At 33.4% G+C, this 12,314-nt stretch overlaps 1 long non-coding RNA gene across 1 annotated transcript in view; it reads left to right on the plus strand.

Annotated features, from left to right (window-relative positions):
• Positions 1-257: 257 nt before the first annotated feature.
• LOC116555371 overlaps positions 258-12,314 on the plus strand; it is a 14,313-nt gene continuing 2,256 nt past the window's right edge. The window contains exon 1 of the long non-coding RNA XR_004270505.1: positions 258-270. This is a non-coding gene — a long non-coding RNA (uncharacterized LOC116555371). The remainder of the gene's footprint in view (positions 271-12,314) is intronic.

A 12,314-nucleotide genomic window follows, 5' to 3' on the forward strand; every position in this document is an offset into this window, starting at 1 on the left:
AGTATTCCATGGTGTATATGTGCCACATTCTCCTTGTCCAGTCTATCATTGATGGGCATTTAGGTTGGTTCCAGGTCTTTGCTATTGTAAACAGTGCTGCAATGAACATTCGTGTGCATATGTCCTTATAGTAGAACGATTTATAATCCTTTGGATATATACTCAGCAATGGGATTACTGGGTCAAATGGAATTTCTCTTTCTAGGTCCTTGAGGAATCGCCACACTATCTTGTGTGTACCTATGCAACAATCTTGCATGTTCTTCACATGTACCCCCAAACCTAAAATGCAATAAAAAATAAATAAATAAAATAAATAAATAAAAAGAAAGATTAGTAATTTTATCTTGATTAGAAAATCTTCAGATTGCCACGGAGAAGTGTGTTGAATAATGTCAGAATACCCATAACAAAATAATTTTGACAAGAATAGACAAAAATCTCTGTAAAATTGGCTGACTTTATAGTTATATAGGAATCTCAGTTGGATTAAACATATGCTTTTATCTAAAACCAAATATAAGTTTGAATCTTTTTTTTTTTTTTTCCATTTATTTATTTTATTGCATTTTAGGTTTTGGGGTACATGTGAAGAACATGCAAAATTGTTGCATAGGAACACACGTGGCAGTGTGATTTGCTGCCTTCCTCCCCATCACCTACATCTGGCATTTCTCCCCTTGCTATCTCTCCCCAGCTTCCCACCCCCCACCCGTCTCTCCCCTATTTCCCCCCAACTGACCCCAGTGTGTAGTGCTCCCCTCCCTGTGTCCATGTGTTCTCATTGTTCAACACCCGCCTATGAGTGAGAACATGCCGTGTTTGATCTTCTGCTCTTCTGTCAATTTGCTGAGAATGATGGTTTCCAGGTTCATCCATGTCCCTACAAAGGACCCAAACTCATCGTTTTTGATGGCTGCATAATATTCCATGGTGTATATGTGCCACATTTTCCCTATCCAGTCTATCGTCGATGGGCATTTGGGTTGGTTCCAGGTCTTTGCTATTGTAAACAGTGCTGCAATGAACATTCGTGTACACGTGTCCTTATAGTAGAACGATTTGTAATCCTTTGGATATATACCCAGTAATGGGATTGCTGGGTCAAATGGAATTTCTATTTCTAGGTCCTTGAGGAATCGCCACACTGTCTTCCACAATGGTTGAACTAATTTACACTCCCACCAAGTCAATTCTAAGCAAAAAGAACAAAGCAGGGGGCATCACACTACCAGACTTCAAACTATACTACAAGGCTACAGTAATCAAAACAGCATGGTACTGGTACCAAAACAGAGATATAGACCAATGGAACAGAACAGAGGTCTCGGAGGCAACACAACCTTTCTACAACCATCTGATCTTTGACAAACCAGACAAAAACAAGCAATGGGGAAAGGATTCCCTGTTCAATAAATGGTGTTGGGAAAGCTGGCTAGCCATGTGCAGAAAGCAGAAACTGGACCCCTTCCTGACACCTTACACTAAAATTAACTCCAGATGGATTAAAGACTTAAACATAAGACCTAACACCATAAAAACCCTAGAAGAAAATCTAGGCAAAACCATTCAGGACGTAGGTGTAGGCAAGGACTTCATGACCAAAACGCCAAAAGCATTGACAACAAAAGCCAAAATAGACAAATGGGACCTAATCAAACTCCACAGCTTCTGCACAGCAAAAGAAACAATCATTAGAGTGAATCGGCAACCAACAGACTGGGAAAAAATTTTTGCAGTTTACCCATCTGACAAAGGGCTGATATCCAAAATTTACAAAGAACTAAAGCAGATTTACAAGAAAAAAACTAACAAGCCCATTCAAAAGTGGGCAAAGGATATGAACAGACACTTCTCAAAAGAAGACATACGTGAGGCCAACAAACATATGAAAAAATGCTCATCATCACTGGTCATCAGAGAAATGCAAATAAGTTTGAATCTTAAATATTAATTATGCTATCCATCTTAGCACTTATATTAACCCTTAAGAAGCAATTAGTGTCTGGAGAATAATCAGTGAAAAATGATGGAGAATGCAGTTTAAATTGAAATACAAGATTCTTGGTCTGTGCTGTTTTTCTTCTCTAAACTGTGTCCACATTTTGTCAAGGAAATTTTGAAAGTTGCTCAAACATTGTAGCAACAGTGCAATTGGTAAACAAATAATTATAATAGTAATTAAATAAATTGAAGTCAAGTTAGAGATATTCAAAATTTTAAACATACTTACCTATTTATTAGTAAATTCCAATTCTGTTAATCACACTACTACAGAAATAGTTGCTATAGCACATTAGCACAGAAGGATATATTTATAAATATATTTCTGAATGTTTTTTTGGGAAAGCTATCTGAGGCAACATAAATGTACATGAGATTGGAGACTCTTTAATGGAAGTTTTCTTCTGTGTTATTTTGTTTATCTCAGTCTTAGCAAATGCTATGATCCTCTTACTTCCTTATAAAATAAATCTAAGAGTAAATGTATAAAATGAAGTAAGTTTCTCCATGACATCTTGAGCAAAGTCCTAGTAATGCTCATATTCTTAGATATTTCCAGAGCAAGATCTTTGCTGAGCAGGAGGCAGATGCAGACACATCTTAAAGCAATACTTTAAGAATTGAGAAGCAACTCCCAAAATCCAAACTTTACCCTGTCAATTCATGAGAGACGGGAAGAAAGAAAGTAAAAGAAAGAGAGAGATGGGGAGAGAGAGAGAGACTAAGTTAATTCTCCCCACTCACAACTAAAGCTCCATCTTCTTTATTTGTATTTCATTTGTATACATGCCCCACAATTAGCATCCTTCTTGAGAGAAGAACAAAGTAGGAAAGATGGAGAAGGTGAGTGTAAATTCCTTACTGAGACCAACACACTTGTCATTCACTGTTGGTATTAGCATGGAGGGTGAATCTAGGAGGTTCAGCCTCCTCTCATTTCCAATATCGTCAGTTTTTATTCTTAGTAGTAAAAAATAATAAATTTTGAAAAAAATTGTAATAAAAAATGGGCACACATAAAAATAAATTATTTAAATTCCAGTTCATTTCTATAAACCACCATAAACTTTTCTCATTCTAGCTCAAACATCCTTCACTTAGAATTTTCTGTAGCTGGGGTCCTTATTAAAATTTAAGACTAGATTGAATCTTAACAACCACATACTATCACAGTGAAATGAATTCCATAATAATTAAGCTTCTTTGCATTTATCACATTTACTTTATCAACTACAAATGAGGGGAACTATTACCTCGCAAAACAAAAATTTGAAAGTAATTCATACATGTTTACGGCTGGATGTGGAAAAGTAAGGGTTTCTCAAGGAACCTTTATTACATGAAATAATACAATTGACCCTGGAACAATAAATATCTCTGTAATTGTATTTCATCACAAAATCTATATTGTTATGGAAATTATTATGATCAGTGGTAATTTGCTTTTTTCTGGTATTTACTCCCAAGTTACGTTACTGTGACTGCCAAAGAAATGTTACGTTTGGCTAGTAGCTCCTTATCTTACTAGGCTTTATCTATAATAGATATTTTAAAAGGAAATAAATACACAACAAATATATACCTATTAAAAATTCAAAACAATGTAAAAATAGGAAGGAAATATAAATTTAAGCTAGTTATTTTAAGTCATGGCTTATATCTAAATATGGACACATCTTTAAATAGCCTAATGAGCTTTTGAAGAGCTGAGATATTTGCAATGTAATAAAAAAAAAAGTCTGCTAAATTCTGTCTTTTCTCAAAACTTTCAAATCTGTGGATTCCATTATAAAGCAAATACCAAAAGAGTACGTAAGACTTTGAATTATGTTAATTAATTAATTAATTGTGTAATAGGAGCTAGGTACTATATGATGTGGGGCAAAATGATTTGAATTTAATTCTTTCTCCATAGTTCTAAAGTATGACCATAAAAGTAATGAAGCTCTGATGAAATGTGTATTAATATAATCTCCTGATTTAATCCAAGTTAATATTCTGTTCGTGTTATGTTTACAAGACTACCTTTTCACTATAGTGAAAAAATCTGCATGATGTATTTGAAAAAAACTTTAAGAATCAGTTGATGTTACCATAGAAGTGTTGAGTTCAAATTTCAAGTCCATTGTTTCCTTACTGTGTGACATTGGGAAAGATTAATATTTTCAAAACTAATATCTCTTTACATGGTATTTAATTTATCTCTCTGAATGAAAAGATGCAGATGCCTATTTCAATGTCTGTTATATAGTAGATAAGCATTAAATATTGGTGCCTCCTTCCAATGGACACGTTCATCTTATGTCAATATTCTTAACACTTTTGTTTTTATTCTTATGAATGCCTGCCAGCATTCAACATTGCAATCTAATAAGATTTTCTTTAGCATCGTTTTTAGACTTGTCAAAATTTCAAGTTTTGTATCCTTTTAAGAGCTGTAAATAGTGTGAGCTCTCATAGTGAATGACACACAATTACTTTATTAACATATTAGGACAATATCCCTGCAATGATATAAATCCACCAATTTATATTACATAGAAACTACTTTTTAAAGTTAATTCATTTAAATTTTATTGGTAAGTTTATGCAGACAACCTAAGTCGACAGTTCTTCAATTGTAAAAGATGTTCCATACAATACTGTTTCTGAAAATGCATCTGTGAGCGTACATTTCCGAAATTTTGAAAGTAATTCTCCTCTATAGTTTTCTTTTCTTTCTTTCTTTCTTTATTTATTTATTTTATTGCATTTTAGGTTTTGGGGTACATGTGAAGAACATGCAAAATTGTTTCACAGGAACACACGTGGCAGTGTGATTCGCTGTCCTCCTCCCCATCACCCACTCCTCTATAGTTTTCTACAGAAAATTGAGTGACTGCTCTAGGTAGGTCATATTTAAATTAATTAGCATTAGTTGATAAAAGAAAATATATACCTGTGATAGTGATCTATAGCTCTAATTCCAAAACCATGCTACTCTGTACTGAAAGCTTCACTGAGAATGACAAATGGTTAAAGTTTATTTGCCTCTTTTTTTAAACATATAAATCTAAAATAGATTTGTTCAAACATTTTATTAAAACTTAAATTTATTCCTCAAAATTTTCCATGCATTTACAAAATATAACTTGCCTGTGGAATATATAAAGTATGACGTTGATATGTGTAATGTTATAAAATAGATTAAATAGTTTCAAGATGTATAGTATTGACTTGGAGTTATTTAGATATGAGTGGGGTTTCTCCTAAAAAATAACTCCAGATAAAAAATCAACTGGACCATCTCTGTCAATTTGATAAAATCTATAGTGACAGACTTAAAAACCTATTTTATCTTAGCCAATCCTGAAATCAAGGGACTTGCTTTTGATAATTCTGTTGTAAAATTAGTTTGCAGACAGAAAAACTTAAAACTCAAAAACAGGTTTTCATTTTCTGAGCCCTGTTTGGTGTTTCCAATAGTTCTTACCTGTTATTTGATAAATAATAAATAAATGATTATCTGTCGTAACCTAGAATGCATTCTACAAATCAATTAGAGTGAAATATTGTTAATTATTATACAATTTAGTTAATTTTTAAACATATTTTATACCATGTTAAGTATTTATTTTTCTGAAAATTTTGTTTGTTTAGTTTTGGTATTTTCCTAATTTTCTTATGATTAAACTGAATAGTATACTCTCTTATCATGTCAGAAATAGAAATGTAGATACCTTACGATTTTCCCTAAATGATGCCATTTCCATTCCTATGAGAACTCTCTTTCTTATTAAGGCTTCCATATGTAGGAATGTGTGGAGGGTGTGTGTATGTGTGTGTGTGTGTGTGTGTGTGTGTGTGTGTAAATAAGTGTATTGTGTGCACTCTGGATAGGGTTAGAGGTGGAGTTCGAGCAATAATCCTGATTTCCACCTTAAAAACTTCTCTTTTTTATAAAACTATATGAACACACATATACACACATACATAAACATACATGAGTAAATGTAACTGATGTAACTGGTATCTGCAGAGGTAAAAATATTGACATTGTATAACAGTATCCATTTTGTCTCCCAGGTCTATACCTTTATATTATTTAACTTTAAAATAGTTTTGGAAATGCAGTCTTTGAGGATTTTGATCAATAGTTCTCAGCCTGGTGATGTGATAATGGTATCAGTAGTAGAAATAAATATAGAAAAGAAAGAAAGGATTTGGAGATAAGGTAACTGGTTTTAGGTGTGGTACAGTGGAAATAGCCCTGCTTCAGGATGCTGAAAATTTTTATTTTGTTCCTGTTCATGCAGTTGACTAGTTTTTGACCTTGGCAATGTCACTTGTCTCAGTTTTTTTAAAAATATGTATGTGAGAGTATTAAAATATACCTCTATAGATCTTTAAAATTTTATAAGTCAATGATTTATGATTGGTCAGTAATTATATTTAATAGGCACATGGGTTCATTGTTTTCCATTTGTCTCCAACAACTTATTACCTATGTGTCAGTTGCACTGGCATCTCTGAATTCTGAAGGATAATCAATAATATGTGAAAATTGTTAATGAATCTTCCATATAGCCCATTAGCTATTTTGCTGATGCAACAATATTTAAATATTATGATTAATAATATTCTATTAATATCAGGAGATGTGATGAAGTAAGCAGTACTCATCATTAACAACCATCTCAAATTTGGTAGTTCCCATTTCATATACATATACAGAACGTCAAGGAAATAGAAAAATTGGAAGCATCTTGTTATTCCACTTTAGTTTCTGAATTCAAATACAAATCCAGGATTAGAACATTGGTGAGCTTAATCCGAGGTAGTTTTGTGACCCTAAAATATTTCCTTCCCACTCAGCACTTTGGTTATGCACAATACTAAGTATTAGTGCTCAGTACACATTCTTCATAAACGGTAGGTCAGAAACTTTGAACTTTTTACCCAGTATCCACTCTTCCTTTCATCTGTATGAACTTTACCTATATTTTACCTACGTGAGCAAAGTCCTTTACTAAGAAGATGTCCAGCTTCCCTTGAAGATGGGGTTGATCATGCAGCCTAGCCAAAAAAATGTATAAAGAAGTCATGAGATAGGGGTTAAGTAAAACTCTTCAAATGAACATATTAAGTTCACATGAGGCTTTTTGCCATACTACCTGTCCTTACATTGGTCTATATAATGCTGCTCCCCAAGTGGTCACAATGTTTTGGCCTCAGTATCTAGTCTTAATATTCTTGAGCTATTGAATCAAAACAACCACTGCTTAACTCCAGAATTATTACTTGAGAAAAACACAAATTTCTACTTCATTAAGCCAATGAAAATTGCTTTCTTTTGTGCCATGCAGAACCAGTTTTTAAAATTATGACTACATGGGTAGTTGATTGATGTATTTAATGAAGAAATAGAAGAGTACAATATCTAAAAAGTTTTGGAAATACAAAAAGTTATACATTTGATTCTAGATTTTGAATATATTGCAAAAATTTTACAAAACCCAAAACTCTCAAGTCCAGAAGAAAGACTAAGGCAATAATTAATTATATGTCATTTTGTAGAATAGAATCACGTTTCAAAATTTCCATTCTGCCATCAAATGTAAGGTGTTCAGAAAGAGTTACAACAGAGAGGAAACGAGGACAAATTATACTTAATTGCAATTCTGTTTTCCTAGCCACACTTGGGACTACATCACAAAGAACATGATCAAAAACACCAAATTCTGCCAAATTAGAAGACAAACTTTTGAGGTAATTAGCACTCAATGAATGTGATATTCACAGCTATATCATTATAGTATGAATAATAAAGAAAAATGCTTTTATTCTTTATTTATTCAACAAATGCTTTTCAAATTTGCTTTGCTTCTAATTTGCTTGACTAGGGCCTTAGAATTCTACCTAATATACTTCTTTCCAAATTCCCTTAGTGTTACATTATAAACCGTATATCAGGTTAGCATAAGCAAAGTAGCATTTCTTTCCTAGAATTATAAGAGTAATAGGGCAGACACCTCAAAATTTGGAATCTAGTCCTTCTTGTTCAATATCTAGCTGGCTGATTTGGGGACAGTTGTTTACTCTTTCTAAACTTTTATTTCCTTATACTTAAAAGGTAAATAATAGTAATACAAATTCATGAGGTTGCTTTATGATTGTTTTAACAATAAAATTTTTCTAAATAAGCTGATGAATAAATATTATATAAAATAGTGAGAAAGAGAAAAGTTATTTAATGTTTATTAAGAACTGGTAAGAACTCCAAATACATTATTAATGCCATTCCAGACACCTAACTAAAGACCATGCCATCTTGTTACCCCTTTAAACATCTAGAATTCTAACTTAATAACATTGGAAAAGAAAATGTAAGAGGATTATCACTGGAAAAATTATGAAAGTTAATTATTTTATATTTAGAATCACTGATTTGTGGTCATTGTTGTTTCCATGTAACTCAGTTTATTCTAATCATATCATAACATTAAGCTGGGTGCTAGAAACATCTGAGTAAATTATCTTCTTGACTAGTGGATGTATTTATTTAGATACAGATTCACCCTCTGTTGCCCATGCTGGAGGACCACAGCCAGATCTCGGCTCATTGCAGCCTCCACCTCCTAAGTTCAAGTGATTCTTGTACTTCATCCTCCCAAGTAGCTGGGATTACAGGCATGAGTCACCATATTCAGCCACTTTTTGTATTTTTCGTGGAGATAGAGTTTTGCCTTGTTGCCCAGGGTGGTCTCAAACTCCTGGCCTCAAGTGATTCCAGTTACCTCAGCCTCCCAAAGTGCTGGGATTACAGTTGTGAGCCACCATGCCCAGCTGACTAGTGGATTTTTGATTGTTGATATTTAGACTATAAAGCTGTTTCTTATTCTTTTTCTCCTCCTCCTCTTATTCCCTTATCTTTTTTGTATAATGTGGTTTGAGGCATATAATTGTCATTCAATCTACAATACAAGAATTAAAATATTAAGCATTTTGAAATTTTAGAAATCAGTTCTAGATTTACGAATTTGCTTTTTAAGACTTTCTAAAAGACATCTATCCTGTATTTAAAAAAAAAAAATCAATGTCATAAGAAATAGGCAACCATGAGAAAAAAAAAAGACGGGGCTTTTATTCTATTAAAATAAACTAAAGAGGCAGATACACACACACACACACATACACACACACATAAATTCAGTGTATGATACTGGCATCAGCAAGATGGTGAAATAAAATATCTTTTGCCATCGCTTACCCCACAAACATACAATGAGAAGCTTCTCAAAGAATAATACCACTCTTGGCCAGACACAGTGGTTCATGCCTGTAATCCCAGCACTCTGGGAGGCCAAGGCAGATGGCTCACTTAAGGTCAGGAGTTCGAGACCAGTCTGGCCGACATGGTGAAACCCCTTCTCTACAAAAAAAATACAAATATTAGCCCGGTGTGGTGGTGTGTGCTTGTAATTCCAACTACTCAAGAGGCTGAGGTGGGAGAATTGCTTGAACTCAGGAGAGGAAGGTTACAATAAGCCGAGATCCTGCCACTGCACTCCAGCCTGGGTGACAGATCAAGACTCTGTCTCAAAAAAACAAAACAAATAAACAAAAAAGACAGTAATACCACTCTGAATCCAGCAGAACTTGGGGCAAAAGTGGAGAAAATTCTAGGCTTACAAAACAAGACAAGTCACAAATAAGAAAAATAGTCATTTCAAAGTGTGTCACCCCCTTTCATAAACCAGCATAATGCTACTCACAAGGAATTTCCCTAGACTCATGTTTTGCAAGGTGAGAGGAGAGAATAGGAAGTGGCCATTCAATATGTGCACTGCCTTGGAAATCTTCACAGAAAGCTCACTATGGTCTCATTCTAAAATAACCATTAGGAGTCCAGGAAGACCAAACTACCTAGAACAAATTGGGAATAAAGATTGGGATGCCTACTGCAGTGACTAGCATGCAGGTATTGGTGACTACTCTGCACTGTGATCAGCAGCATGCCACATTGAAGAGACTGGCTTGCACCACAGTGCTGCAAGGAACATGGTCCACAGGGAGATCCAAATCCCTGGCCAGATTTTTCACGAACCCTGGGTGTTACTTGGAGTCTTCCCCACACCCAGAAAGAACTAAAAGTTCAAGATTAAGTTCAGATGCCTTTAACATTTTTTCCAGACTGAGAAACGATGACAGGGTAGAAATATAGTTTGAGGGCGACATGTTCATTATAGGTCTTCCTCTAAATGGGAAACAAGGAAGAGTGACAATTTAGATTCAGAACAGTGTGTAAATTCTAGTATTCACTATAATCTTACCCAGACTGGGAAACAATGGGAAGACAATGAGTTCATTCCAGCACAATGTTTTCAGCTCTTGTGTTCACTTTAATTCTTCCCCAGAATTGTGAGCAACAATGGAGAAGCATTTAAGTTCTGAATTTAGAAAAGGTCTAACAACACCAGGAAAACCCTGCAAAAACTAGAGGAGGTGACTGTCTTCTCAAATGTACAGGCATCAACGTAAAGACACACAATACTTAAACTTGATTAAATTTGACAACACCAAAAGAAACCGACAAAACTCCAGCAATAGATCCAGTAAAACTGAAGGTCTAGAAAATGTCTGATAAAGAATTAAGAACAATCTTAAATAAGTTCAGGGTATCATAAGAATATATGATTAGAAAACAAAATTAAATTTCAGGAATAAAATTTAAAAAATTAACAGATAAATAGAAAAATTGAAAAAAGAAAACCTACAAATAAGAAATGCAATGACTAAAATAAAAAGGTTATTAAAAGCTTTGTTGATCAAACAAAGAAAAGCATTTAGCAAGCTTAAAGACAGAACATGTAAAATTATACAATCAGAGAAGCAAAAAGGAAATAGTATACACAAAGTAAAGAAGACATATGAGAACTATGAAACACCATCAACAAAATAACCTTCACCTTTTAGGAACTCTCAAAGGAGGTGAGAAAGAAAAAGTCCTAAAAAGCAGATTTAAAGGAATAGTGGTCGAAAATTTTTCAAATCTTGAGATGAATGACTGCATCCATGTACTCGAAGCTCAGAAATCACCAATCAGATTTAACTCAAAGAGAAATTCCTCAAGGCACATCATAATCAAATTAGCAAAGATCAAACGCACAATCATTCAAAGCAGTAAGAAAAAAATAATCACAATCTATTCAGACACAATATGGCTTTTAGCAGATTTCTCAGCAGAAACCTGGATGATCAAGGGAGTGAGAGATATTATAATTGAAGTGCTGAAAGAAAAAATATTTTCAGTCAAGAATACCCAGCAAAGCTAACCTCCAAACATTAAAGAAAAATAAAGACTTTCTGATACTAACAAAGGCTGAGGAAATTCATCAACACCAGACATGTTTTACGAGAAATTATAAAGGGAGTTATTTCCTCTAAAAGAAATGGCCACTCGGACATAACAAGAAACAGCCTGAAGGTATTGAACTCCCAGGTAAAAGAGAAAACGGAGAAGTTTAAAATACTCTAATACTGTAATTGGCATAAGTAAATCAATTATATCTTATGTATGAAGACTAAAATACAAAAATGTTAAAAATAACAACAGTAACAATTAGTTAAGAAATGGGCAATATAAAAAGATGTCAATTGAAATATGAAAAGTAAAAATGTGGGGGGATGTTAAAGTATAGAAATGGTTTTTGTTCCTCTTTGTGGTAAAAGTTATGTCATTATCAGTTTAAAATAAAATGTTGTAACTATAAGATGGTTGTATGCATTCCTCATGATAATAAATAATCAAAAAGCTACAATAGATATACTTGAAAGAACAAACTAGAACAAAATCAAATATACTGCTAAAGAAAAATCACTGAGCCACAAAGGAAAACAGCAAAAGAGAAAAAAAAGAAAATAAAGGTCCCCAAACAACCAAAAACCAAGTAACACAATGGCAGTAGTAAACCCTTATCTGTCAATAATAAACTTGAATGTAAATGAATTAATTTTCCAATTACAAAACATGCAGTGGCCAAATGGATTTTTTTAAAGGCTCAGCTATATGCCTTGTACAAGAAATTCACTTAACTCATAAAGACACACACCTATTGAAAGTGAGGAATAGAAAAAGATACTCTCTTCAAATGAAAACCAAACTAACAAGAGTAGCTATACTTTTATTTTAGAAAAGCAGACTTTAAAAATAGTAAAGAAAGAGAAAGCTGTTACATAATGTTAAAGGAGTCATTACAGCAAGAGGTTTTACCAATTGTGTGCATATATATATATATATATATATGTATATATATATATATATATATATA

The sequence above is a fragment of the Sapajus apella genome, unplaced genomic scaffold, assembly GCF_009761245.1.
Source record: "Sapajus apella isolate SASKATOON/1434 unplaced genomic scaffold, GSC_monkey_1.0 scaffold15, whole genome shotgun sequence".
NCBI classification, from domain to species: Eukaryota; Metazoa; Chordata; class Mammalia; order Primates; family Cebidae; genus Sapajus; species Sapajus apella.